The sequence below is a fragment of the Lepisosteus platostomus genome, chromosome 17 (genome assembly GCF_059453375.1).
Source record: "Lepisosteus platostomus isolate fLepPlt1 chromosome 17, fLepPlt1.hap1, whole genome shotgun sequence".
Lineage (NCBI taxonomy): Eukaryota > Metazoa > Chordata > Actinopteri > Semionotiformes > Lepisosteidae > Lepisosteus > Lepisosteus platostomus.
In genome coordinates, this window is record NC_142627.1 from 14,463,492 (window position 1) to 14,488,464 (window position 24,973).

Consider the following 24,973-nt stretch of genomic DNA (forward strand, 5'->3'; position numbering starts at 1 on the left):
CTGGATAAAAATGTTCTGTGTAGTAACGCTTATTGGTATAGCCAGAATAATTGAGTGCTGAATAAGGACATTTAGCAGATCAGGCGTTTTAAGCAACAATAAAAACAAGAAGCCCTGAGAAAAAGAGATGCAAGAATGTTTGACCTTGATTGGTTCAGATAGCTCAAGCCACACTGTAGCTACACTGGATTTCGGCATTCTGTCAGTCTTCTGCTGATGTGTAGTTAAGAGTGATGTATTTGAGGAAGACAGGGAATTATTTTAATATCAAATTTGGTTTGGCTTTTGTAACATTAAGAGGAGACAAAACCTACCAAGCATGACCCAGAACAAAAGGTTTCAATGTTGTCTGCTAGCTTTTGGCACAATGTGGGATTGCAACTGTATGAAGATGTGGGCATATTAAATACTGTAAATATATATTGAAATAAAAACTACTTGAAATACATATTATTTTGACAAGATAAGAGATATATAGTAGCTTGAGGCCTCACCATTCTTGTAGTATTTTATTTCACTTTTGCTATGAACCAAATCTTACTTAGGGTTGGACATCTCAGTGAAATGTTTTTTGATGTTGTTATATGTGTGGAAGGGAATATTGTGAAATTGTTTGTTCAGTTGTTTTAATGGACAGGGAATTTCACATTTGAAATATATTCAGTAGATCAAATACAAAAGATAATTTATTGAAAACCGTTTGAAACATTGTGTTTGGGAAAATAAAAGCTATAGCTTTTACTACAAGTCAAGTTACACAAACAACAGTAGCTACAGACCATCTGTTTATCCCTAAAATGTGATCTATATTTTTTTCCTTATTTATTCCAAAACAAATTAAAATAACGTGTACCCTAAAGCTGATATAGCAGCAAGGTGGGGGAATTTATATGTGTTTATTTACAAAAAAAACATTTACATTGTGATTTAAGAAATACGTTTATAATTCTGGAGACACACATTTGGGTTGGTTAGGGTATTTTATTAGACAGGGCACAGAGGTAGCCTCAAACTGCACAGGACATTATTTTTGGCATCTGTTTTCTGTACGATTTGTCCTCTGCCAAGACTTTTCATTTATACATTACAGCGTATAAAATGTGTAACCCATAGAGGAAGTTGTAGGTTACACAGCTTGTATCCACCTTCAATAAATGTGAAACAAATGTGAAGTTGTACAGTAAATACACAATAAATGACTTTGGAGTGAAATAAAACATATTAACATGAGGAAGGACATATAACCTACGCATAAGGTATAGTCTGTCACACGGATTAGTTTTTCTTACAGAAAAAAAAAACATTTTTCCAAAATGATGGACCTCTTTTCACTGAAAAGCATTTGTTTAATGGATCTCACTATTTGGCTATTGTTTAGATTAATAAATAAAGAGTTTTTTGAACAGAAGAACACTCTGAAAAAAACTTTCATGATCTCTTTGCCTTAAGACAATGAAAGTTAAATTTCTATTTAATATATTACAAAAAAAACCTTACTATTCAGCACATAGTATTTCAAGAGTTTGAAAACTCTATCTGTTGGTGCCTGCTCTGTATTTTTTATATTCCTTTTTTTGTTTTCCTCTTTCATTTTTCAGTTTCAGGCTTGTTTCATCTCCATATGCTCATGAATGTTGAGATGGTGCACCTACCCCGAGTGTCTTGTAATTTTTCTTTGCGTTGGAAGTGTTTGAACTCCTCTGCTTAAGATGTTTATGAAAAGGAATATGAATTACTTTCTCCCATCTGTCTTAATGCAAGTACTACTTAGGCTTTATCAGATGCATAAATAATAAAACAATACAAAAGGAATGCACAGGCGTCAGAATGGCTTTGCAATGCTCCATGAAAGTCACTGAAATCTGTACAGAACATAGGAAACAGGATTTTAAAGTTCCATAGAATGATTTTGAAATAATGGAACTAACAATTGTGATAGTATAGATAATAATCAATTGTGATTTTTTAACCTTTGCCTAATAATTCCACTCAATATGCATATATGTATATATGTAAGACTACTTATTTATTTATTTTGCATGTGTATAAAATGTCACCCATAAGGTTCCTGCTTTGAAAACCCTGTATTATAAAAAATTCATGGTCACAACGATCTGATAATGCAGCGTTCTGGTACCAGCAGATGTTTTGTCTAACATGTTCCCTGAAGCTGTACTCTGTGCCTTCATATCTTTCATTTCCAGTTGCTATCTGCCGACTGTTGGATGTCATGTACATACCCTATAGCTATGCACAGCAATTCGTATCTAACACCACTGCGCGTAATGAGCTTCACAAGATGCTTGTCGCAATAGCTCCGCACTTCCCTAACCATATGGAACACAACACTCTAAAGCCCACAGACAATTTTTTTTACAGTTCACATCCTTAAAACCTAATCTGTGTGATGTCTGCTGATGGTACGTGGAGAGCTGCTGAAAACAAAGTTAACACTTGTTCACATCATCTGCTACAAATGTCTAATTTGGGACGTTAAAATTCTGCAGAAACCATTCTTTTGCTGACTTGCTACTTTATCTTTTTTCTCCTTCTCTCGCGTCTTTTTTATGAACTATGCATATGCATTAAAGGGGATTTGTTGTCCCTAGATACCAATTTGCATAAAGTGCAAGCCATCATTGGTTGGAGGGAAGCAAATTACTTCTCCAGCAAGATTGCACTTTTTTATTTTTTTTTTATTTTAACAAACCGCAGGCTGGGGCTGTTAACAGCACTTAGCCAGATATGCAAAGTATCACTTTTCTTAAACCAGCTTGATCAATGAGGAGAAAAAAAGAAGAAGAAATTATTGAATTAAGTGCTAGGCCAATCATTTAACAATTCCCTTAGCTGCCTTTGTGAGAAGCCTCTTTCTTAAGCCTCTGGTTTAAGAATTTAGAGTAATCATGTAAAAATGATACCCCTGTGCTCTATGATCCTCTGAATCTCTCTAATGCCGGATCCCAGAAGAGGGCTTATTAATGGAGAGATGCACTGCTTTCCTCTCTGTGCTCCTGTTTCTCTTGAATATCTCTTATGTATTTCAGCAGTAAACCTCACTACTGATAAAAGAAGTATAATGAACCTCTGCTTCTCTATAACAATAAAATTGCAGCCAGGAATTGTGAAAGTAGTTTCCCTGCTTTGTGGCACAGTGGCCATGGAAATGCACAATAAGATGGGCAAACCTTTATTCATCATTGCTGCAATTTTACAATCTCATTTTTTTGGTTAACATAATATAGTGTATTTTTGCTTGTTTTGTATTCCTAGTGCATCAGACACATCATTTTTTTCTGTTATATCTATTGAAAAAAGTAAGAAGTCAGAGCCAGGACTGTCTATTTAATATGTACTACATGGCTTGGCAGGATTTATGTGAAATGAGTTTGGGCAATCTCAGATTGTTCCCTTGTGTCTGCAGAGCACTAATCGCTCCAAATTGGCAGTAATTCAATACAATTAGTTGCCTTTGCTCCATCCTGTCCTGTAGACTGTATATTCTTGTTCAATGAATTAGCCTCTTATCCCAGTGGTATCCAATCCCAAAAGATTAGGGTTAAAATATGCTGATAGGGCTTCATAATTCTCATTTATATATTTTTATTATGTCGATAAACTATGTTTTCCATTTCAGGTTCTTTTGTTTTTAAAAATATACATTCTCACAGTTGATCAGTAATGATCAGTTGTTGTACATCTTCCCAAACAAGATTAATCAATTCTTTAAAGCAGTTGTACTCAACATATGAAAACACAAGCAGCAACATGTCTTTCCTTTGAATTTTTTAAGGGTCAAATATTTTATATTATATTTAATGGATTAGCATCAAATGAGAAATGCATGTACTGAACTCTTTACAAGCTTTGAGTCCATCAGAAAAAAGCTCCTTAGCCTCCTAGTTTTGGCCATGTCGAAAGTAAGTAAACTTGCTGAACAGAACAGATGTTAAAGGATTTTTTGACAAATGATGTTTCTTCTTTTTATTGATTGTGATTTGTTTTGACTTTGTGATTGTGATTTCACCTCCCAAGAACTAACAAATACTTGGTGATACTGTAGAGAACTTTCAGTATCAGTTTTCGTTTCCGTACAAAAAGGGAAGGAACGACCTTAATGAAAATTCACAAGGAGTGACAACAGTCAGGAATGAGGTGTATAAATGTTTATTGAGTATTTGAAGTTACAATAATTTGGCTTGGCTGAGGGTTAACCTTCTGGCCACTGGACCAGGAGGGTAGAACTCCCCTGGAGTGAGGAAGGGGCAGCTGCAGAGGTAGAAATAGGACGGAGGAGGGATACAGAAGACAGCGTAAGGGAGAGAGAGGGATAATGCGCTGTGTTTGAGTGAGGAAATGATGTCATGACTAATTATGAATTACAGATGGCTGAGAGTGATTGAACTTGGCTGTTTTCATCCCTCCCGAACTTTCGTTATAAACTACATTTAAAATAACGAAAGACAATGAAAACGTGGACCACTGTGCCATGAAATCAGAAAGTGTTTTGTTCTTAATCTTAATAGAGGCAAGGTGCTCGCTTTAACAGTCTGGATTCTTTCTCTCTTCCTGTTACACTCTTCAGTAAAATGATTGGCAGCTTCAACGACTTATACTGTAGCTACTGTATCTTCAATGTCTGCTTTCTATGGGCAGCTCAATCACTACTGCACAAACCTAAATACTATCTAACGCCTACTACACAGTTAAACCCAATTGCAACAATGACAACAACAACAACAACAACAACAACAACAACAACAACAACAACAACAACTCCGAAACTGAACTTGAAACTGAATCAAGATCTTCAGCCTTTTATACTACTGAAACCTGAGATAAACCTTCTCTTGACTGGCTTGTTTTGCAGTCCCAGAAAGTTTTAAAATGCTGTCAAGAACAATGCATAAACCTACAAATTCCAAGTAGGTAGGTAATTCCAAGTGAATCATAAAAGTATTACAGAAGGATCCATTACTGAATATTAACAATACAATTGCATAACTTTATTAAATAAAAGATCCACACTCAATCTGCTGTCACATATCACAAAAAAAAGCAGAAAACACCCAACGGTTTTAGAGCCTTTACATTTCTGTAAATTGTAAAATGCTTTTTTAATCACAATGAATTTAAAAAATGATTCGTAGGAAAGGAATCTGAAATTCCAACAGATGCAAATATAGTTTGCTTAGTGATGTGATCAAAAGTGAAACTTACTAAAACTGTTCGATTTGTAATTGAAAGCATGCAGTAGACAACAATGTGGTATTTTAAATTACTGCTGTCTATACAGTATATACAATACATTAAAATGTGCGTATATTTGTTGCAGGAAGGGAGTCTGACAAAGCCAAAGGTGACACAAACTCCCTATTAAATAAAATTAGATGGACAAATTTACCCTTGGGAATATTAGGCCCTAAAATTTTTATTTGAAATTTAATCCTTTGTCTCTACAGTTTAGACTGTATATACAGTGGGTTTTCTCATTTTCTAAACTACAAATTTTAAAATGCAGTTCTTACACAGCGCAATGGTAGCTAGTGTAAAAAACTAGTCTTTTCCTTATTTATAGTTCTGAGAGAAAACAATATAACCCATAAAAGTGTTGTGCAAAATAGACTCTATTTTAGCAAATAAATCAAATATTGTATTAAGTATAAGTATGTGGCCATAATATAACAAGTATTCAATGAAAAGGGAAATATATTTGTATATATATATAAGATCAATAAAAAAGAGCAATTTCCTTATTTTATTTTTTATTCTTTGAGCAAAGAAAACTAAAGTTATCCATAGTACTGTTTTAAAGGTCTCTAAAGTCTTTTAAGGAAATATACATACTGTATATAGATACTGTAGTACAATAATTTTGTCATTTTAGCCTTTGATGAAGCTGTTGATAAATTTGAAATAAAAATGTATTTTTTCCTCTAATAAAAAACGTATTGTAATATTATTTAGAATTAATGTAATTCATAAAGCCAGATTTCAGGTCTATTGTAGTTCAAATGTTATTCCTCTTCTTTGTCATCTCAGTGAACAATACTCTGTCATTTTCTGTATGGCCTAATAAGATTAAAGCAATGACAAAAGATGTATTTTTTAAAATTGAAGTGTCAAATGAAAAGAGCAGTGCAAATGACTAGTTGCATGATAATTAACTCAAAATGTCTTGGACAACGAAATGACATTTGAACTCTTGAATGTGTAGTACATGTTTTCAGCTTTAGGTAATGAGATGCTAAATTTATTGTTTTTACAATTATTGTGATTGCCATTATTATGACTGCTTTTAGTTCTCCTATTGCTAATTCCTGTATTTCTTCAGAAGGAACAATTTATCTAATGTTTTTTAGGGATAAAACCATAAAGGCTTCAATATTTAATGATTATTACGCCACCTACAATATACAGTCTAAAGACACAGTTAAGATAGTATAGTGGGACATCATCATCTCCAGGGCTGTTGATTGTTTGTTTTATAGATTGTTTTTGTCCTTTAAACTCCAACATCATCTGCCCTCATTTTTATAGTCTTTAATTATTTTTTCCACTGAAGTTACTGCAAAAGACTAATAAAGACCTCTTTCGGTGCAAATGCAAAAGCTGAATGTTTATTTCATCCCATGCCATGTTTCTTTTGTATAACAATTCAGAAGTATAACCTAAAAGAAGAAAAATATTAATTATCAGTTTATATCTCAGACAATAACATTAACTATCGAGACAACTACGTTAAGATACTAAAAGTTCTTTTGTCACTGGTAACATACTAATCAATTATTAATTAAACTAATTCTAAAACCACATGCTACCTAAACAGAAACAGCCCTGCTGTTTCATTTTGACTCTGTAGCAATGATCGTTGAACTGAAAATAACCCTAGTCAACCCCTAAATGAATGCAAAAGCTTTAAGAAACTAACATCTGCCTGATGAGACACCTGTGATGATGATATGGCTGTTTGAGACATGCCATGAAAAAAACAAACATTTAAAACTCAAAATTAATTGTAGAGGCAACCCTCAGATTAACAATTATTTATTTAACAAATATATATTTGCTTTATTTAATATGTGGAATATATATTGACAAACACTAAGAACACAGAATATTCTATTGTACAGCATAGTATGATATGGTACTTGTATCGCAGTGTCCTTTCCAAGACCTATTCCATATCAACCAGTCCACAGAAAAAAGGTTTTTGTCAGCTCCATGTATATTTCTTGCACTTCACACAAATTATAAGAGCAATATATTGACATGCATAGTGCAATACCATTCATGTTACTAAAACAGAAATCTCATTGACAGTCATTTGCATGATATCCCAGGTCTTCATGGTTACTATAAATTCAAGAACTTTAATAATTTGGATCCATTTTTAATTCAGCTCTCCAGATGTGTCAACAGAAGGCAGGTTTTGTTAAAACTATCCTTTTTATTATTTTTGTTTTTTGGCATGTTAATTTATAATACAGTATATACAAATATAATTTACATCCATATAATATATAACGACAGATAGACTATGACACTACTGTACATTTAAAATTCACTATACAGTAGCTAAAAAGCCATTACAGTCATTTCTCTCTTGTCCCAGTTGCATACCAAAAGCAATTTCCTCAGTTTTGCTTCTTAGATGCTTCTGTGCTGTTATGCTGTATACAAGATATTCTGCCTGTATAACCCTATTGCACAAAAGTGCAGATCTTATATCTGCACCTGCCATTACTTGCCAATTCTAAGCCAGATGTACTGTAGTTGTTGCTCTATCGTGTGATGTATCAATGGCAAGGTAGGTTTAGAAAGGTAACTTTAGCTGAGGGTAAAAAAAGGACTCCAACATACTGTAGGAAAGAAACAGGTCTCTGGAACTAATGAAGACTCCAGCCATTATGTACAGAATACAGAAATTAAAAAAATATCTCAAGAACAATGTCTTTTTGTAGAGTGCAGATTAAAAATTCCTCTCTCAAATAAAAATATGATCTTCCCATTAATTAAACTCACAATTGATTCATTATTTATATGTTTTTTTAACCTAATTTGATTTTTCATCAACCCCAGCAGAGATGCAGTGTAATTCTATTATGAAGAGTACTTTAATAATTATGTACTGAAAGGCTCTTTTAATGGGAACTGATCATTGGGCATTGGCTCTCTAAATCTGTTGTCAAAAAGGTAAGATGCTGATTATACCTTTAGTCGGGTTGTATATAAGTGCAATTAACTTTCTGATGGTGTCTTTTCATACGAGAAAGGGTCTGGCTTATATGAGTCAGACAAGATTTTAGTTGACCATAGTCAGAGCATTTTCACACAATAAATAAAAGAGATTACATTTTTAATATACAATAACAAATAACTCTTAATCTAAAATTTGGATATTAATCCCATTTCTCTATATTTGAAATGTTAGATTCGTAACTGAATAATTAAATAATCAAGATTGCAATTATTTTAAATGAGAAAATATTTTAACTTTTCTAGAAATACTGAAAGATATAAAACCTGCAAGATTTATTAAGAGCCCAAAGTATACATATATATTTTTAGCCATGCTTTTCACACTACAGTCACCTTTATTACAACTACCAGCCTGAAAACCTGGGTTTACGTCTCAGTTTGAGAGCAGATTAAACAACAGTGGTACACAGTGTAGCAAATTAAATGCAGTCCAGTGTTTATTACTACAATCTGAGTTACTGTCTGCTAACTTAGCACAGCCACAGTCATTGGCACAATCTTGAGTGCAATCCCCCTGCAATCCCCAAGATGTAATATTTTAATGAAATAACCTACTTTGGACCCAAAACGTTGGTCTCTTTATGTAAAGCATACATAGAAAATGAATTATTCCTGAAAATATGCAACAGAAATGCAGAGTACCTTAGTGATTGAATGACTGTGTTGGTTGTCTCTGACAGTTTAAGAATTAAGTTTTCTTCGAAGAATCTGTAAATCATGTGCACCGTCAAAGTCTGTGACATACTTGCAAAACCATTAAAACACTATTCAGCAAATGTAATTGACAGAACAGATGAAAATCTTCAAATGAACCACTTCTACTGGAGATAAACAAAAGACAATGGTCAGCATTTGTACTTTATCACTTTATCACTCTTTCCTTTTACCATATTCATTATGTACAGTACAGTTTTCTGGCTCAGTTTTTGAGATTTCCAAAATTTAATGATTTTAGTTTTAAATCTATCATACTATATTGAGTACTTATAAATATTCCTTTCATGAATCACTAGCATTAACAGTATCCTGCCCAGACTGTATTTATACCTTAGATAAATTCAGTGCAGTTCTCCACTGTTCCTCATTTTTATGAGCCTTCACTAATGATAGTTGTTACAGTGAGTCATCTCTGAAAATGATGATCAAAGTCAAATTAAGTCTGACTTTTATGCAAAATGTAATATGTAAGCCTCCAGCAATGTCTTCAGTATTGATTTTTTTCCAAGTACAAAAAAAGGCGATGCAAAAATAGAAGGGATTTCTCCAGCAAATTATTTGGACAAACATTGTTAAACATTGTGAAACAAGATGTTTCAAAAGTCTAAGTGATCTTGTTACATTATTTTGGGTTCTATACCACTGCATTTTCAAGTGCCAACATTTTCTATTAGTTTTTAACATACATATGTAACATACATATAAAGACACTGAGAAGCCTACTGTGTTAACCTGTATCACACCTTTTTAAAAGTCAGATAAAAGCATCTCCTAGCTGATTGACTACCGTTAGAAGTATCTTTGCTATGAAAAATCCTTAGCAACCACCATATTTCTTAGATTTGCTTTTTCAATTGTATTACCTCAATTGGAACTACAGAAAAGAAATCCTGGAGTGTTTTGATTTTGGTTCATTTCATTTGTATTTGAAATTCAATGCAGCACAAAAAAGGGTAGACATCAGACTATATACAGCTGTTTCAAAGAATCTGTTCAATTCTATAACGTTGTAAAGTAGAGGTGGGAATATAAGTGTCATTGAGGGGTTTGAAGAGTCTGAGGTCAGTACTATTTGGCCCAATGAAAAATGTCTTTGATATCTTTAACATTCTTGTAAGAGACAAGACCTTGACTTCATTGAACATAGAGAAAGAAACCTCTCATAGTTACGTAAACTGTTCATAGTTTCTGGGAGCAGGTGAGGAGTAGGAGGGCATCTCATACATTCAAGAAGAATGGGGTGCAATTTCCATTTATAGCATAAGTCAAGAAAAACAATGAAAGTTCTGGGAAATTTTATTAGAATCAATATATTTCCACCCTAATGTCCTACACAGAAAATAATCATGATTTTGAAGTTTTTCTACATTTGCCTAAAATATAGGTACAGTATACAAATTTAGTGCAAATGCTAAGAATTGTTAATCGAAGCTCAACTTTAAGATGGAGTGCCAGTGAAATATACTGTAAGTACATATATATGTACACATTGTATTTTTATGCTTTTAAAATGAATGGCATGCCAAAATGACAATATCCATGAGTCATCTTCAACCACAGTATTATTCAAGAGATATTTTCATGATATTTTCCTATAAATACTTTGTACAAACACTTTCTTTGTATAATACACTTTCATATTCAGCCTTTATCAGTTTTATGCATATCTACAGTAAATATATCATGTACAGTATGTACAAATTTGATGACTCTCACTACACTGATGTTTTTTACTAACTGTCAAAGTGCTACTAATTAAAATACATGTCATCTAATTGTTTAATAATATACAGTATGTAAAGTAAAGATGGTACTTAAACAGCCAGGTAATGTAATAAACAGCACAGACCATGTAAGAATAAATGAAGTTTAAGCTATTAAGTTTCCATTTCACCTTTACAAAAAGGACTTGATTTTTGTTTTGAATTAATATAACATGTTAAGATAATATGGTGGGGTCAGTGAACTAAAGGTAGCTTTTCTTACTTGAGAGATTTCCTGGAATATCTTACTTGTGTAAATTACATCTGGTATATCAATAATGCAGATATAAAAGTTGCTTCTTCAGTATTAAATGTTTGATAAGATTTAGAAACCTACGAAGAACATTAGAACAGATTATGAGACATGTATGATGTCATCTTATTTTAAATCATGCAAATCATACTTTGCACTGTAGGGAGGAAATACCTAATTATCTCACTCTATTTTGCAGTATTTTATTGCAGTTAGAACGAGAAACACAATCTGATTTAGACATTCTTTTAGTTGTTTTACTACTTCAAAATGACTTTAGTTTGTTGAGGAAAGAATCATTTCATTATTATTTGTAACAGCCTAAGGCATACAATACAGGGACAATCAGATGAGTTAATATCAATGGATGAATAATTTAACAAATAACACATGTTGTACAGTACTTCTCTGGGTACTTCCAGTGCTTTTTTGCTACCTGTGGTGAGTGTCCTTAGTTTTAGCCACTTCACTGACAACATATTTACTGGAGTGCCTACTGTGGTGTAATTAACTCTTCTGATGGTAATGTCTGACCAAGTGTTGACAGAGGAGCAATTGTTTGGCACCTTTTTTGGAATGCTGAAATATATTTATATTATTTTCCTTAATTATATTCAGCTTGATTTCTTCAAATTTCTGGGTCCTTTTGGGTTCATTTTTGTCACTGGCCGATCACTGCTGTGATATGCTGCTCTGGATCTGGTCTGCTGCTCATTCCATGCCTAACTTTACTGCAAAGTTGATAGCTGAGAAGAGACAACGTGACAGGGATTCTGAGGAACCTTATTTTTGAGAAAACAACTAGAATTACAGGATTTGCCAAAGACCAGAATCTTTCAATCCGAGGCAATTAGAATGTAAGTATTCATTCACCTCATACTTCCAGAAACTGTCTTCCAGTATTTACCATCATTTTGTTGCCACAAATATCCAAAAACTAATTGAGTAGCTCCATTTCAATGCACAGATAATTTGCAGGGCCTACTGCAAAGCATACGTTTAAATCACCCTCAATCAGCATTTGTGAGAAAAATAATAAGCAACAGGCCGAATAGTATTAGTGATACTGTAAGAAAAAACATTAAGACAATTTAGGAAAGAGTACTTCCTGTGTACATTGGAGGTTACATCTTGGTGTCTGTAGACATCAATATATTATAAAGATAAATTTTCTTTATAAGCTACTTTATAAAAAAAATAAAATAAAATGTGCTGATACATTCATTTTTTATGGGACTGTGCTTTACATGAGCCTTGATGAATAAAAAATAACTTTGTGATCCAAAATATACAAGAAAAATAGTATAAATGCGCAGGCCCCAAGATATTTGTGCCTTTTTTGTTTTGTAGATTTTATCAATACAGTATATTTATATTGGCAAATTACCTGTTGTTGTTTTTATTATTGCATTAACTTGAAATTTAGTGATCCGATATCTGCCTGATAATTAACATTAGTGGCGTATCTTAGCAGGCCTGGCACTCACATATCTTGTCTTCTTACTTAAAATTGAAGAGATTACAAAGGGGGCAACATACCCTGGAGGGGTTCCCTTTGTCAGGCTGCCTTCTCATTTCCTGAGCCCTCCTCTGATTATGTGAGTACTGACAGAATAAAAATAACCTCATATCCCTACATGAATCATGAATAAAGCCCTTTTATTTCATCAAAGGGGCTGGCAGGTTTATAGTCTTCTGCAATGTATGCTGGAAGATAGTGACATACCTTTAATTTTACTGACAGGCTTTTTGGGATTCTTATGAAAGACGTGCGACTTTTCCAAAGGTTATTTATTTATTTTCTATAGAAAGATGTAAATTTCACCTTACAACATGGAAGTCAACTGATTATCTCAAAGTAATGAACTCTTCAGTTGCACTAAGTAGCATCTCACATCCTATCAACTCATCCTGAATAGTCAATTACCATGCTCACTACCTAAATCTAATGATTTCAAGCAAAATATGTTATTTATTAATAAAATGAGCAACTCTTTCATCAAACTACTATACTGTATGTGATCTAGGTGCAGTTCTGATATAATGGCACAACAACTACTGTATACCCTAACTTGACTCTGGATGATCTTTGTTTGGGATGGTTTGTATCAGTTCTCTTTTGCAGCTGCGAACTAAACTTGAGCCCCAACTATATTTAATGCATTTATCTGTCCTGACAACGTGCTATTACAGATTACTGTAGAAAATCCTACACAGAGAGCAATATCACTGTGATTATTGCCGCCTCTCAGTATAAATTCTGAATGTGTTAGAATAAGGTAAGGGAAATAACCTCCTGTTTTTGAGTGGAAATAAATCATGTCTTTAAAATTCATGCTGACAGCTATGATTATGAAGCCGCCTTTGCTGTGAGAGTAAGTAACACTGATACAGAGGCATTTTGCCGTTTACTGTGTCGTAACCATGCTTATAATGCACATTTAATGTGATCTGCAGTGGCTTATCTTTGTTTTCACTGTACTTGATCATGGTACATATAGTCTATCATAGAGCTAAGATTTAAATAAGAACCATATTTAATCTTCACCTCCCTTAAAGAAGCCCTTTTGTACATTTTCTTACTTTCTTCATAAACCTTTTTTCTAAGGATCTGGGGATAATACAGAACATTTTTTTCACCTAAAATTTTAAATAATAAAATGTATTTCAAGAAGCGAAGAAAACCCTTTAAGTATTAAAAAATAGGTATGCTTTTTGGGCATATTTTTCAGTGTACCCTTTAACCAAAAAGTGAATCATTTTTATTGAGGTGTATGAAGTTAAGTCTGCCTTACCATCACTGCTCATATCAAAGTCAAGGAAAACATTTCTAGAAACTACTTTTTTTTGGTAAAAAATTTAAACAAAACCTTATCAAGATGCTTTTTGTGCAAAATTGGTGGAATAAACTTTCATTTCTTGACTTTTTTTGTGAAAAGGAATGGTTAAAATAATTTTACCAGAAGATTAACTTACTGTTAACTAACAGTCTAACTCACCAAAACAACAAAGAGTGCAATTGATTGTGTGTTTTTTCTTTTAAGAATATATGTGTAGCATTCTAACACTTTGATCATTCTGTTTGAATGCACTATAGAACATTTCACCATATTTTGGTTTTAAAAGAACTGTGCAATGTTATAAAGTTACATTGCTTTTCCATTTACAAAGTAGTTTGAATTTCATCTCTTAAAATGCTGCTGCTGTTCATTTTTCTGCTCTTTTTTAAAACGTATACCCGCTATGTGTACATTGAAGAACATCTCCAGTACAGAGTGTGATGTGGGACTAAAGTAATACACGCATCTGCTCAGGGCTTTTGTGTTCAAAAGATTCAATTAAAAAATAATTACCAAAAGATTAGTAGTAGCAGAACATGACTGTACTGTTTGAATTGATGTTTCCTTTTCATCTAGTTTAATAATAGAATGCTTTCTTAATTAAGAAAAAAAGAAACTGCCTCAGTGTACCCTGACTGAACAAAAGTTTGTTTGATGTGTTTAAAAATTAAATATTTTTTTGATCTAACAAATTAATTTTTTTTTTCTGCAGGAGATAAAGACAATTTAATTTAGATTCCAATGGTTAGAACAAACCATTCCAAGTGCTTTGGTCAATGAATAAGCTATAAAACTAAAATCCAGAACAATTAATTGCTATGGTGTTCACCTTCAACAAGACATAAGGAAAGAATGATTGTAGTACTGCATATATGTTCCCTAATCATGATTAAGTTTATGCAAACACGTAGAGGATCATGATGTCAGAGCATATTCCCACTTTTTTCTGTACAACTCCCAGATGTCTTGGAACAAATACCATTAACATGTCACATGATATTTATCACTTACTGTACCATCACCACTTCATAGTATTTTATAAGGCTGGTATTTATGCTCATTCATGAAGATAAGTTAAAATATTCACTATATTTCACCCTATCACAATTTGCAAATATTGATGCAATACAATTGCTTTGTATGAGTTAGATTACAAAGGAACAAGTAATAGGTTTATTCCATGCTGAAAAAAAGAAGAAAGAAAACACAATGTTTCGGCCGTGAAGCCTTCTTCAGGTGTGAGAAGACGTTGTGTTTTCTTTCTTCTTTTTTTTCAGCATGGAATAAACCTATTACTTGTTCCTTTGCAGCCTACGCATGCTGACACAGCTACCCACATGAGTTAGGTTATATACATGTTTTATCTTAAGTCACACAAACTTCAAAAGTCCTACGACCACAACACTCATAGACAACAGGCCATCTTAAAGACACACTGGCTAAAACAAGATCACAGAGTAGCCTGTAACCTGCATGGAATATTATGTTTATCTTGGAAGTTGACTTCCTCAAATTTCCTTATTCTTTATAAACGCAATAGCCTTCAAATATTATAATGCAATGAAAAAATTCTAGAACAACAGAAAGATGTGAGTCCAAGGTATGATACCAAAAGCAATGGAAAAGGTACTATATCTTAACAACAACAAAAATTAAAAAGTATAGATGTTTTTTTTTTCACTCACATCCATTGTTTATCCGTGTCTTCCATCTTGTAGAGGTCCATTAAATCCTGGAAAGCACAGTCATCAGGAAGACTGAAAATAACAAAAACAATTTATAGTCAACCTCTCATTCTGCTGCAATAAAAGCTGCCTAAACCGACTCATAGTCCTGTTGATAAACGTTTTCAAAAGCTATGACTTCCTTTTCCAATTGGCTTGTATACCTGTTGTAAATGTGTGCACACAGCCACAGTTAATTACAATGGAGAGCTTGAGAACTGCTTCTCTTAACCTCCAAGTAATGTTCAATTGATCAGCTCTGCTCTAAGTGATATTTCTATTGGTTATATCAAAAACGTTTTTGTCATCAAACATGATAATTTTGTCATAGATTTGATATTGAACTTGGGATTTGTCTTACTTAAGAATAGGAAACACCTGAATAAACGTTTCAGTAGAATATAAAAAAAAGCATAACTCATTTTGTTGTGCAATAGGGAGTAGTGTCTAGTAATCAGTAGCCAAGTGTATTATTTGAAAATCTCAAACATCTGAAAACATACAGTAAAGCAGTCTATCAAGATCTCAAGAAGGCTATCCCTTGGACACTTACAGTGGTGTGCCTATAATTCCTGAACAATTGAGTCTAGACAGGTGTATAAATTTGTGCTGAAATGAATTAACAGATTAAGCAAAATAAATATCAGATACAGAATGCATTTTTAATATACAGCATAATGTTAGACTATTCACATTATTTTTTTAATTGATTTGAGATATTTTAAGAACATATATTTTCACTTCATTTTTCTTGCATTTAAACATTTTAAATTCATTTCGCATATGCTTTTTAATCAACAAAATTACCCTAAATTGTCCAGCAGCACTGATATTGTGTCAGTAATCCCGTCTACTTTAACCAGGTCGGCATTAAAAAATTAACATATATTATCAAGTTAAACCATTTTAATGATGTGTTCCAAAATAACAACTATCTCAATGTGACCTGGATTTATGGATCAGGCTGAAAATCCAATTGACTGCTAGAAATGGCCACGAACAGGAGACGAAACTTGGAATGATATTTTGGTGTACTGTCTGAAAGCAAATACTGAACACTGCAGTGAGCTTCTGAACAGTCAGCCAAAGCACAGATACATTTGAACCAGTCTGGAAAATGCAGAAGGGGCTTGAGGCACAGGCATAAGGCTATGACCTATGTTATATAGTTTCATGGCTGGATGTCAGAAAATGTCCTAGTTGAATGCAAGTGGTAGACCAAAGTTTGGTGGACATAACCCGACAGATGGAAAAAAAACTGGAACCTGTAGGTGCTCAACACTGTTTTCCAGACCTTTTGCACATTTAGTAAGATTCAAAAGCATTGGCTCTGAGGGAGCTGCTTTAAATCTAAATATGCAGCACTGTCAGGGAATTTACTATGGAGAATTACTGATTTACTGTACATCTCCACATAAGCTCTTGTAATGGACATTCACGGATTACAAATGCACTGGAAAGAATTCTTTTTATAACAATGATTACATTTGAACTTCAAAACTTTTCTAATAATTTGTATAGGTATACCATGCAGAGCTGGTTTCATGATAGTTATAAGTTAATCACTATAAATACCTTGTCAAACTTTGATGTGGTGCTCAAAGTTGGTCTTACTGTAAGTAATCCAGTACCTTTTAAAGCAAACAGGAAAGCAATCTCTTAATATTTTTTTATTCATCAATATCTATCTATCCAAATTTAACATGAGATTCCTTGCTTTATACATCTGTTGTGTATTAATTACATCCTTCAATTTACTCAGCTTAAATTTGATACCCTTCAGAATCATGAAAACACTACACCACTTACATATCAGCAAAATGTAAACATGATATCAGATTAGCTTTACAGCTGCAGACAGACTAGTGAGTAGCAGGAATGACTTTGTTATTACTTGAAAGGGATGAAGAATTTCTCTTTCTACAGAAGAAACCCCTCTTTAAAGCTCTGAATAATAAACCAGAATTAAACTGAAAAAGTTAATAAAATACAAAATAGGACTGAAATATCTCTTTGAAAAAATGAATCAATATTGAGCTGGGTGGTGTTACATTATACGTACAGTACATGACAGTTAGGAACTCATTAATCTAAAAGGAAATTTAAATTTTCTTATGCTTACAGAGGTGGAACAATGATTTGCACTTCAACACAAAACAAACAAAAGCAGATTACCCACAATAAAATGGCAACATTCATCACATAAAAACAATAAATACATATTTCTATTAAATAAGTCTGAACAACATTTATCAATATTATATGGACAATCCATTATTCATAAATATGTATGTAGATATTGATGTTTTTATTTAGAATAATCTTGATAAAACGATACCTTGATCCTTTATCAAGCTTCACACCATATACATGCATAAAAAGAACCATTTCGCCCACAGGTTAAGACATTTGAGTACAATGGTTGCTTTGAAATCATGCTTTGCACTCCCCTTTAATCACTCTTTCTTTTGTTTGTTGCCATAGTAATCATTTCTGAACTGGAATACTTGAATACATTTTAATTGCCCTTTTATTGTTTTATCAACGGTCACTGCTTTCCACCCCACCTATGGCCATGACTGTATAATTATACTGTAATGTATCAAGTGAATTAAAGTGAGGCTCCTGTCTCTTATTTTAGGGGGTCACCATCACTTATTCTGTCTGGACGCTGAAATTTTGTTCATATTAACTTTATTCTCTTTTTGCAGTAGTCCAAAGGTTATGTGATCAATGTACTCTATTGTTTCTTCTTGCATTTGGAAGCACTGCTATTAAATCATCATCAAAAACAGTATATTGTAATTTGTTTCTTTTGACCAATTTGACTGTGTAAGACAGTTTTGGGCGTACTAAAGTGGATAAAGTGGGTCTTCTTCTATATGTAAATTGATTTAGGGTCTTTTGGGATGAAAAGTGCTATATAAATGCAACGAATTAATTCTAATTACTATTAATGGAGGAGTTCCAATGGGGAATTACAACATTGAACACCCCTTCATTCATGAAGTAGAACAGACTAAATGCTCTTCTAATCCAAAATGTTGAAAAGTATTCTGTTTTTCAAATAGAAACTGTTCTAACAACTAGGACATACTGTACTTTGAATGAGACTTGCTATTTCCCATTCTCTGTCATAAGGAATGTCCACTACAAATTTATTATATCACAAACGGGGTTACATCTAATTCAAAAACCTGAAGATCCAAGTTATATGCATAAATCACATGTGCTTGGTTAAAATACTATATAATAAATATTGCTCATGATAATATATTCATAAGTAGTGCTATGGTTTCTTGAAATGGTTTTGTGATCCATTATTAACTTCACTACATGGGGTACAATGCAGTATTTGCAGAGACAATCATATTTCAGCCCAAAAATGGATCATCATGAGCATGATAGTTTCCCATTTCCAAAAAAAAAAAGATTGATGGTAGACACTTCACTTCTGCATTGGAAGTAACATAAAGAACATCTGTATGGAGTCACAGTGAATTATAGTTACTTATTCCCCTCTAAGCCACAAAATGTCAGCTACAGTACATAATATAAAGAAACAGATATTCACAAGCACATAGCCTACTTGTAAATAAAATGGAAAAAATGCCTCTTTTGTTACCAAATAATAAGAGCAATACATAATTAAAAACTCGGATGTGATGTAACTTAAGAAGGCACTGACCTTTGCAACACTGTGTATGCGATCTTTTGTCGTATTTGATTTTTTTTTTGAATTATAGAAAAAAGGGTTTCAGAACAGCAAAGAAATTCCCAAGTGGATGTTAGAACATTCATTTTATTCAAGTGTTCAGATATACATTGACATACAGTGGGTCATATTGTTCTCTGCTGATAGTCTCATTGAGCCAGTACACGATATGAATAAGAAGAATATTGATTGAATGACTGATAGACAGATAGACTGATTATATATTGGAAATAAAGTAAGACCTAAAATGCATCAAAGCCAAGGATACAAAAATATTTTCCATGCTCTAAGTGACACTTATACATTCTCTACCTCCATAGGGTCATCAGAAGAATGGGATAGTTTGGCAAACAAACCCACTGTTAAACTCTCATTAAAGGTTTATTATCTATTACTATGCCCTGTGTATTGGGTATTATTGCTTAGTTACATTGTGCTTCCACTTATAATAATATTTGCAACTTTATATATAAAATAATACATATTTACATACAATTACTTGATGCACAAAGTTTTTTTCTGCCAATAAGCGAAACTTGCAAACATCTTTGTTCAGCATCACTGGGATTTTAGAATTGTTTAAGTATGTTTTTTTTTGTCAATACCCAATATACAGTACTGTATCAAGGTACCTATACTATAGTATCCAGAACTTTGTCATTATATTATATGTAATATTACTCTGGCTTCAAGCATAGGAAAAGAGAAAATATACTTCTAAAAATGAATTCACCCATATGACTGGTTTGCTAATTTAATGTAACAAGACAAGTAGGACATTTTAAATACAAAAATAATTTTCTAACGACGTGCAATAGTGAGGTTATAAAGTGTTGCATTCCATGGAATAAAAAGGCACATACAGCACCGTAAATATGTAATTATCTAATGATAGAAATCCTTTGTTTCAAGCTTTTGCAGGTGAAATAATAGTTGTCCAGAAATCTTTTCTATCATTACTGTAAGAAAAAAATGTAAGCTTTATTGTAGAAAATATGTCTGTCCCTTTCTATATTTGCATGCGGGCAAGACTGGCCCTGCATATTCAAGAAATAATGGTACCGTAGAAAAGAAAAGATATTAATTAAGAGTAGATTCCGCATTGACTCAGACTTGTACATAAGACAAAAGGTTAAGTAAATGCCATGGCTGCTATGTCACTTCAAACAATGAATATTAGCTTTAGAATCATTAATGTCTGCTGAGAAAACAGAGTCAAATTGGAGTCTTGATTGCCAGAAAATCTGAGGCCAGAGCTGTTTCATTTCAATCTATAGCTAAATTAGCCTCCAATAGAGGGTTGAAAACACACAATTAACTCTGTTAGGTGGGGCAACTGGGAATGGGACCTTTAATACAGTACTAGATTGAGATCGAGCTCTTTTTCTAGTCAGAAACTTCCACTTTGCCTACAAATCAAAAAATGTGTGGATTTTTTTCACCTTTCTTAAAAAGATATCTCTAAACAGAATCAGTTTATTCATTTAAAGCACTAGAGACTCAGGGTGAGCATATACTGTATTCTCCTACACAAACATATTCACAAACATATTCTCTCCCCATTTGTCGTACGTGTGTTTTTGTTGTGAGGAGGGTTATAGGAGTTTATTAAGAAAACTATCTTGAATTTGTAAAGGCAAAAGCATTTACTTTTCCTTTCACATAAAAACAATCCTGGCACAGTATAAATTGCGATGCACTTCTTTGTTTGCTATAGAATGATTTTAAAATGAGACAAGCATACTCATTTCTTTTGTGGATTCAAACCAAGGCACCAAAGCTGACAGATTTATTTTTTTTATACACTGTGCCACCAGGCCTTCTAAAAAAATGAAGCATTAATGCTAGCCATTTTTGTTCTGAAAGAAATGATACCATGTTTGAGCTCTACTAAGGTAGCATTTTAGAACATATGGTGTTTTAATTCTTGTTTGTCTCATCAGGATAAATCTTGCCTTGAGAATCTCATTCACCATAAGGGAAATATCTAAATAACTGAAATGCTTATGAACAAAGGGCTTCAATTTCTTTTGTGATGAGACTTTTTTCACAGACTAATGAAAGTGTTTGTTCGTTGTTTTTATTCCTTTGTAAAATTTGTTTCTCTCTCATTTTTCTTTATAGATCCTGTATTTCTAATGCCATGGTCACAGGAATAGAGCACCAAACAGATTTTGTCCTTAATAATTTAAAAATGGATTGTAAATAGTTATAAACTGCTTCCAAACACATTAGCATTAATGTTGATTTAGATATCTTACAAATAAGCAGTGTGGCCACTTCAATTGGCTGTGAGTGTAATGGTTGACCAAAATAAGAACTTTCAGTTCATCAATGTGCCATCATGCTAGAAAGAAATCGAATACAACAATGCGATAACTGGTTTCAGTGAGAGCTGTATAAACTCACCCTAATAAGATGAAGCATACAGCTTAACTAGAAACAGTAAGACCCATGATGCCCATTTGCTTTAAGAAGCTGAAAAACTTCTTAAAGTTAATATTTTTGAGTCCATATTCAGCTGCTGTTGTTGGCCTGTCTGCTAAAGGTCTTTTTCATTAGAGAAGGTGTACTGCCATGAAGCAGACATGAAGACTATCAGTATAATGTTTTATTTTGCTAATTACAAAATATACATACTGTATATTTCAGACATTTTGATATTCTGCATCTATGATATCAAGAAGCTATCTCAAAATACTTTTATAGCTGATGAAAAAAACTACATAGGATGTGCTTAAAAATTTCACACATGTTCATGTTTTAAAACCCATCATGTAAAAAACACATCTTGAGATTTGATCTTTGAGTTGTCTGAGTGTTGACATGGTGGAATCATAATGTTTGACCTGGAAGAAAAGAGGACAGAAGCAGATCCAATTTTAGTAGCTGTAAAAATATGAGAAAGAGGAAACAAATATGTTGGATCTGTGATTAGATTCTGTGTCATAGAAGTGTGTTTAGTTAATGGTGCTGCCTTATGCCCTTCCTGTGGTAATCTTTGGATGTTATGATCTAAAAGACCTCCTCCACCTTTCACAGGCTAATTAGCTGTACAACTATCTGTTTGCCGAGCAGAATACATGATTTCATTCTTTTCCTTCAGGCTATATTATGAATAGTGAGTCTGTGACCACAACCGTCACAAGCCCTATGCTTAAGTACCAGTGGGATGATCAACAATGCACAATGAATCAATGTATAAAAACATACTGCACATATAAAGCTACACTGAGAACTCAATTATTTTGTAATCCTGTAGTAAGAAGATACCTCAACTCTAATTAAAGGGATATTAATGCCATATTGACATCTGTTTGTAACTTCAAAGTATTAATTTTACATTAGAAAAAAAAAACAAATACAGTATACCTACTCAAAGGGAAAGCTTGACTTTCCCCAAGAGCAGAAGCAATAATCACATTAAATAACAAGAATGACAAAGTCAAACAGCATTAATCAGAAATATATTTCAGCAAAAAAGAAAAACTCATCAGACCAAAGTAAAATACAATATATCTATGTCCAGAAATTTAATTATTTTAGAATATGGATGTTGTGTTGTGCTGACAGTGTATTACACATTACGATAATAATATTAGGTGAGCAGATGATAATTAATTAATGGATAACAACCTGTTTTGCAATGGCTAAACGTGTCAGTGAAAGGCCCACCTCTCGGCACAGGTTTGTAATCTTTTGGTAGGTCAGATTGCACATTAACACAATCCTTGAATATGGTGGCAAGTGCAATGTCCTCATTACTTTTAGCAGTGGTGTTGCCACTGCCCCCTGCTGCTTTCATCTGCTGCTCTTCGCCTTCATTTCACTTACAATTTCTGTGATATGACTTGTCCCCTCTGCTGCAATTTAGGCAGCACAAAAGGAGAAAGCTGTTGTCGTTCTTCTGGACATGTAGACTGTCATGTACTGCACACATTTGCATTTGTACATATAGAATGTAATGGACGTACTCTCATGTTAAACACAAATACAGTATATCTGTATAAATGTGCAGATTTTTATATGCTAGGTTGTTTGCATTGAATGTGCATACATGTGCCGTAAAGTATGCATATAGTAAACAAAGCAAATAAAGATGAATGGAATCTAAAATGCATGCCGTTTGTTATTGCTCTTTGCTATTGCATAAAAATGCAAGCATGCACAAGAAATTGTGGCTTCTGTTACAGTATTTCAGCCATTACTACAAGCATTGTTTAGCTTTAATGTGACAGCTGTTCCTGGTTTTGTTTTAAACGTTTGTAGGTTAAATACTGTGTTTTGAATAATAGGAACAATACGAATCCTGAACCCCTAGGGGTGCATGAAGCTGCAGGGCATTCTCCCTGAGTTCTGGCTAGGAATAATGTGGTAAAAATGTGGACAGAGAACCATCGACCTCTGCTCTCCCCTGAACATATGCGGCTCTGATCAGCCTGGTATTTCAAGAAAAACAAGGTCCTGAACCCTAATCCTCAGACACATAACAAAGCACACTTCACAGCTGCGATGCACAGCAACTATCAGCTCCGAGGCCTGAGCGGGTCCCAAGACAATGCCTCCTTTATCACCCTGAGGACAAATATCTAGACAGCAATATTTTCTGCTTGAATGCTCCGAGCATCTCGCACAACTCCTGAGTGAAAGAGAAAACTGAGCCTAGAGTGTTTGCTGAGTGATTATTTTAATTTACTACCTGATGTAAATCTAAATGAACTGACATAGGGCTGGAGATGGACAGAATACAATCACAAAGCAAAGATCGAAAGCTAGTATTACAATATAATTTGAGCATTGGCGTGGGTAACCTTAGCAACACCCAGTGCAATAGGTAATGCAAGGCTATTTTTGATGGTGGGGGCAGGGATAGAAGGACAGGTCATTGCCAAAAATAAAATATGCAGAAAGATGAAGACATTTTAGTAGTGCTAATATTCAGAGTCTGTGGGCATAATGAAGAAGCAAATGCCTTTGAAACATTCTTTACGTACATCAGATTATTTTTTTAAAATGCTGCATTAGGCTTTTACCTAATTTAACCCTAATTACATGCAGAACAAAACAGTTTCTTCTGAAGTCATAATGAAATGAAATGTTATTAACATCATACAATTGATAATTTGAAGAAACAATCCAAATCTAGAAGAATTCCTGATTCTGCAAAAAAATGCCTCCCTTGCCCACTAGATAAACATGTTTGAATTGAGAAAAAAACACTTGCTTACACAATTACCATGAAAAACACAAAATAAAAAAGACAGGTGATTGACACTATGTACAGTACATTATGTCAGACCATTCTACAGACTAGGCTTTAGACCACCTACTCTGATCATGACTATATCATGTATGAAGGTTCTATACAGTTGTCGAATGAATGGCTGAATCTTTACTTTTTTATTTTATTCCTGCCAAATTTAGATTTTTGCTAGCTTTTTCTTTACATTTATGCACATGGCAATGGCTCCACAGCATGACTACAGGAAGAATGAGAATGGGCAGACAAGCTCCTTTGACCCACCTACTCATCAAGCGGCTCATCTTTTGACAAATATAAACTCCACAGCTCCTGACAAAATAGTTGGCACTGATATGAGGACCGGCACTTCCCTGACTGACGTCACTGCTGGCACTTGGGTTCCAGTAGTCACAAGAGTAGCTGTTTGCCAGAAAGCGCAGAGATCCCTGGAGCTCTG

At 33.5% G+C, this 24,973-nt stretch overlaps 1 long non-coding RNA gene across 8 annotated transcripts in view; it reads right to left on the reverse strand.

Annotated features, from left to right (window-relative positions):
- LOC148646213 (uncharacterized) overlaps nt 1–24,973 on the reverse strand; it is a 460,577-nt gene that overhangs the window by 175,522 nt on the left and 260,082 nt on the right. For all 8 annotated transcript variants that reach the window (XR_015927991.1, XR_015927990.1, XR_015927985.1 and 5 more), the window contains one exon: nt 15,521–15,592. This is a non-coding gene — a long non-coding RNA (uncharacterized LOC148646213). The remainder of the gene's footprint in view (nt 1–15,520; nt 15,593–24,973) is intronic.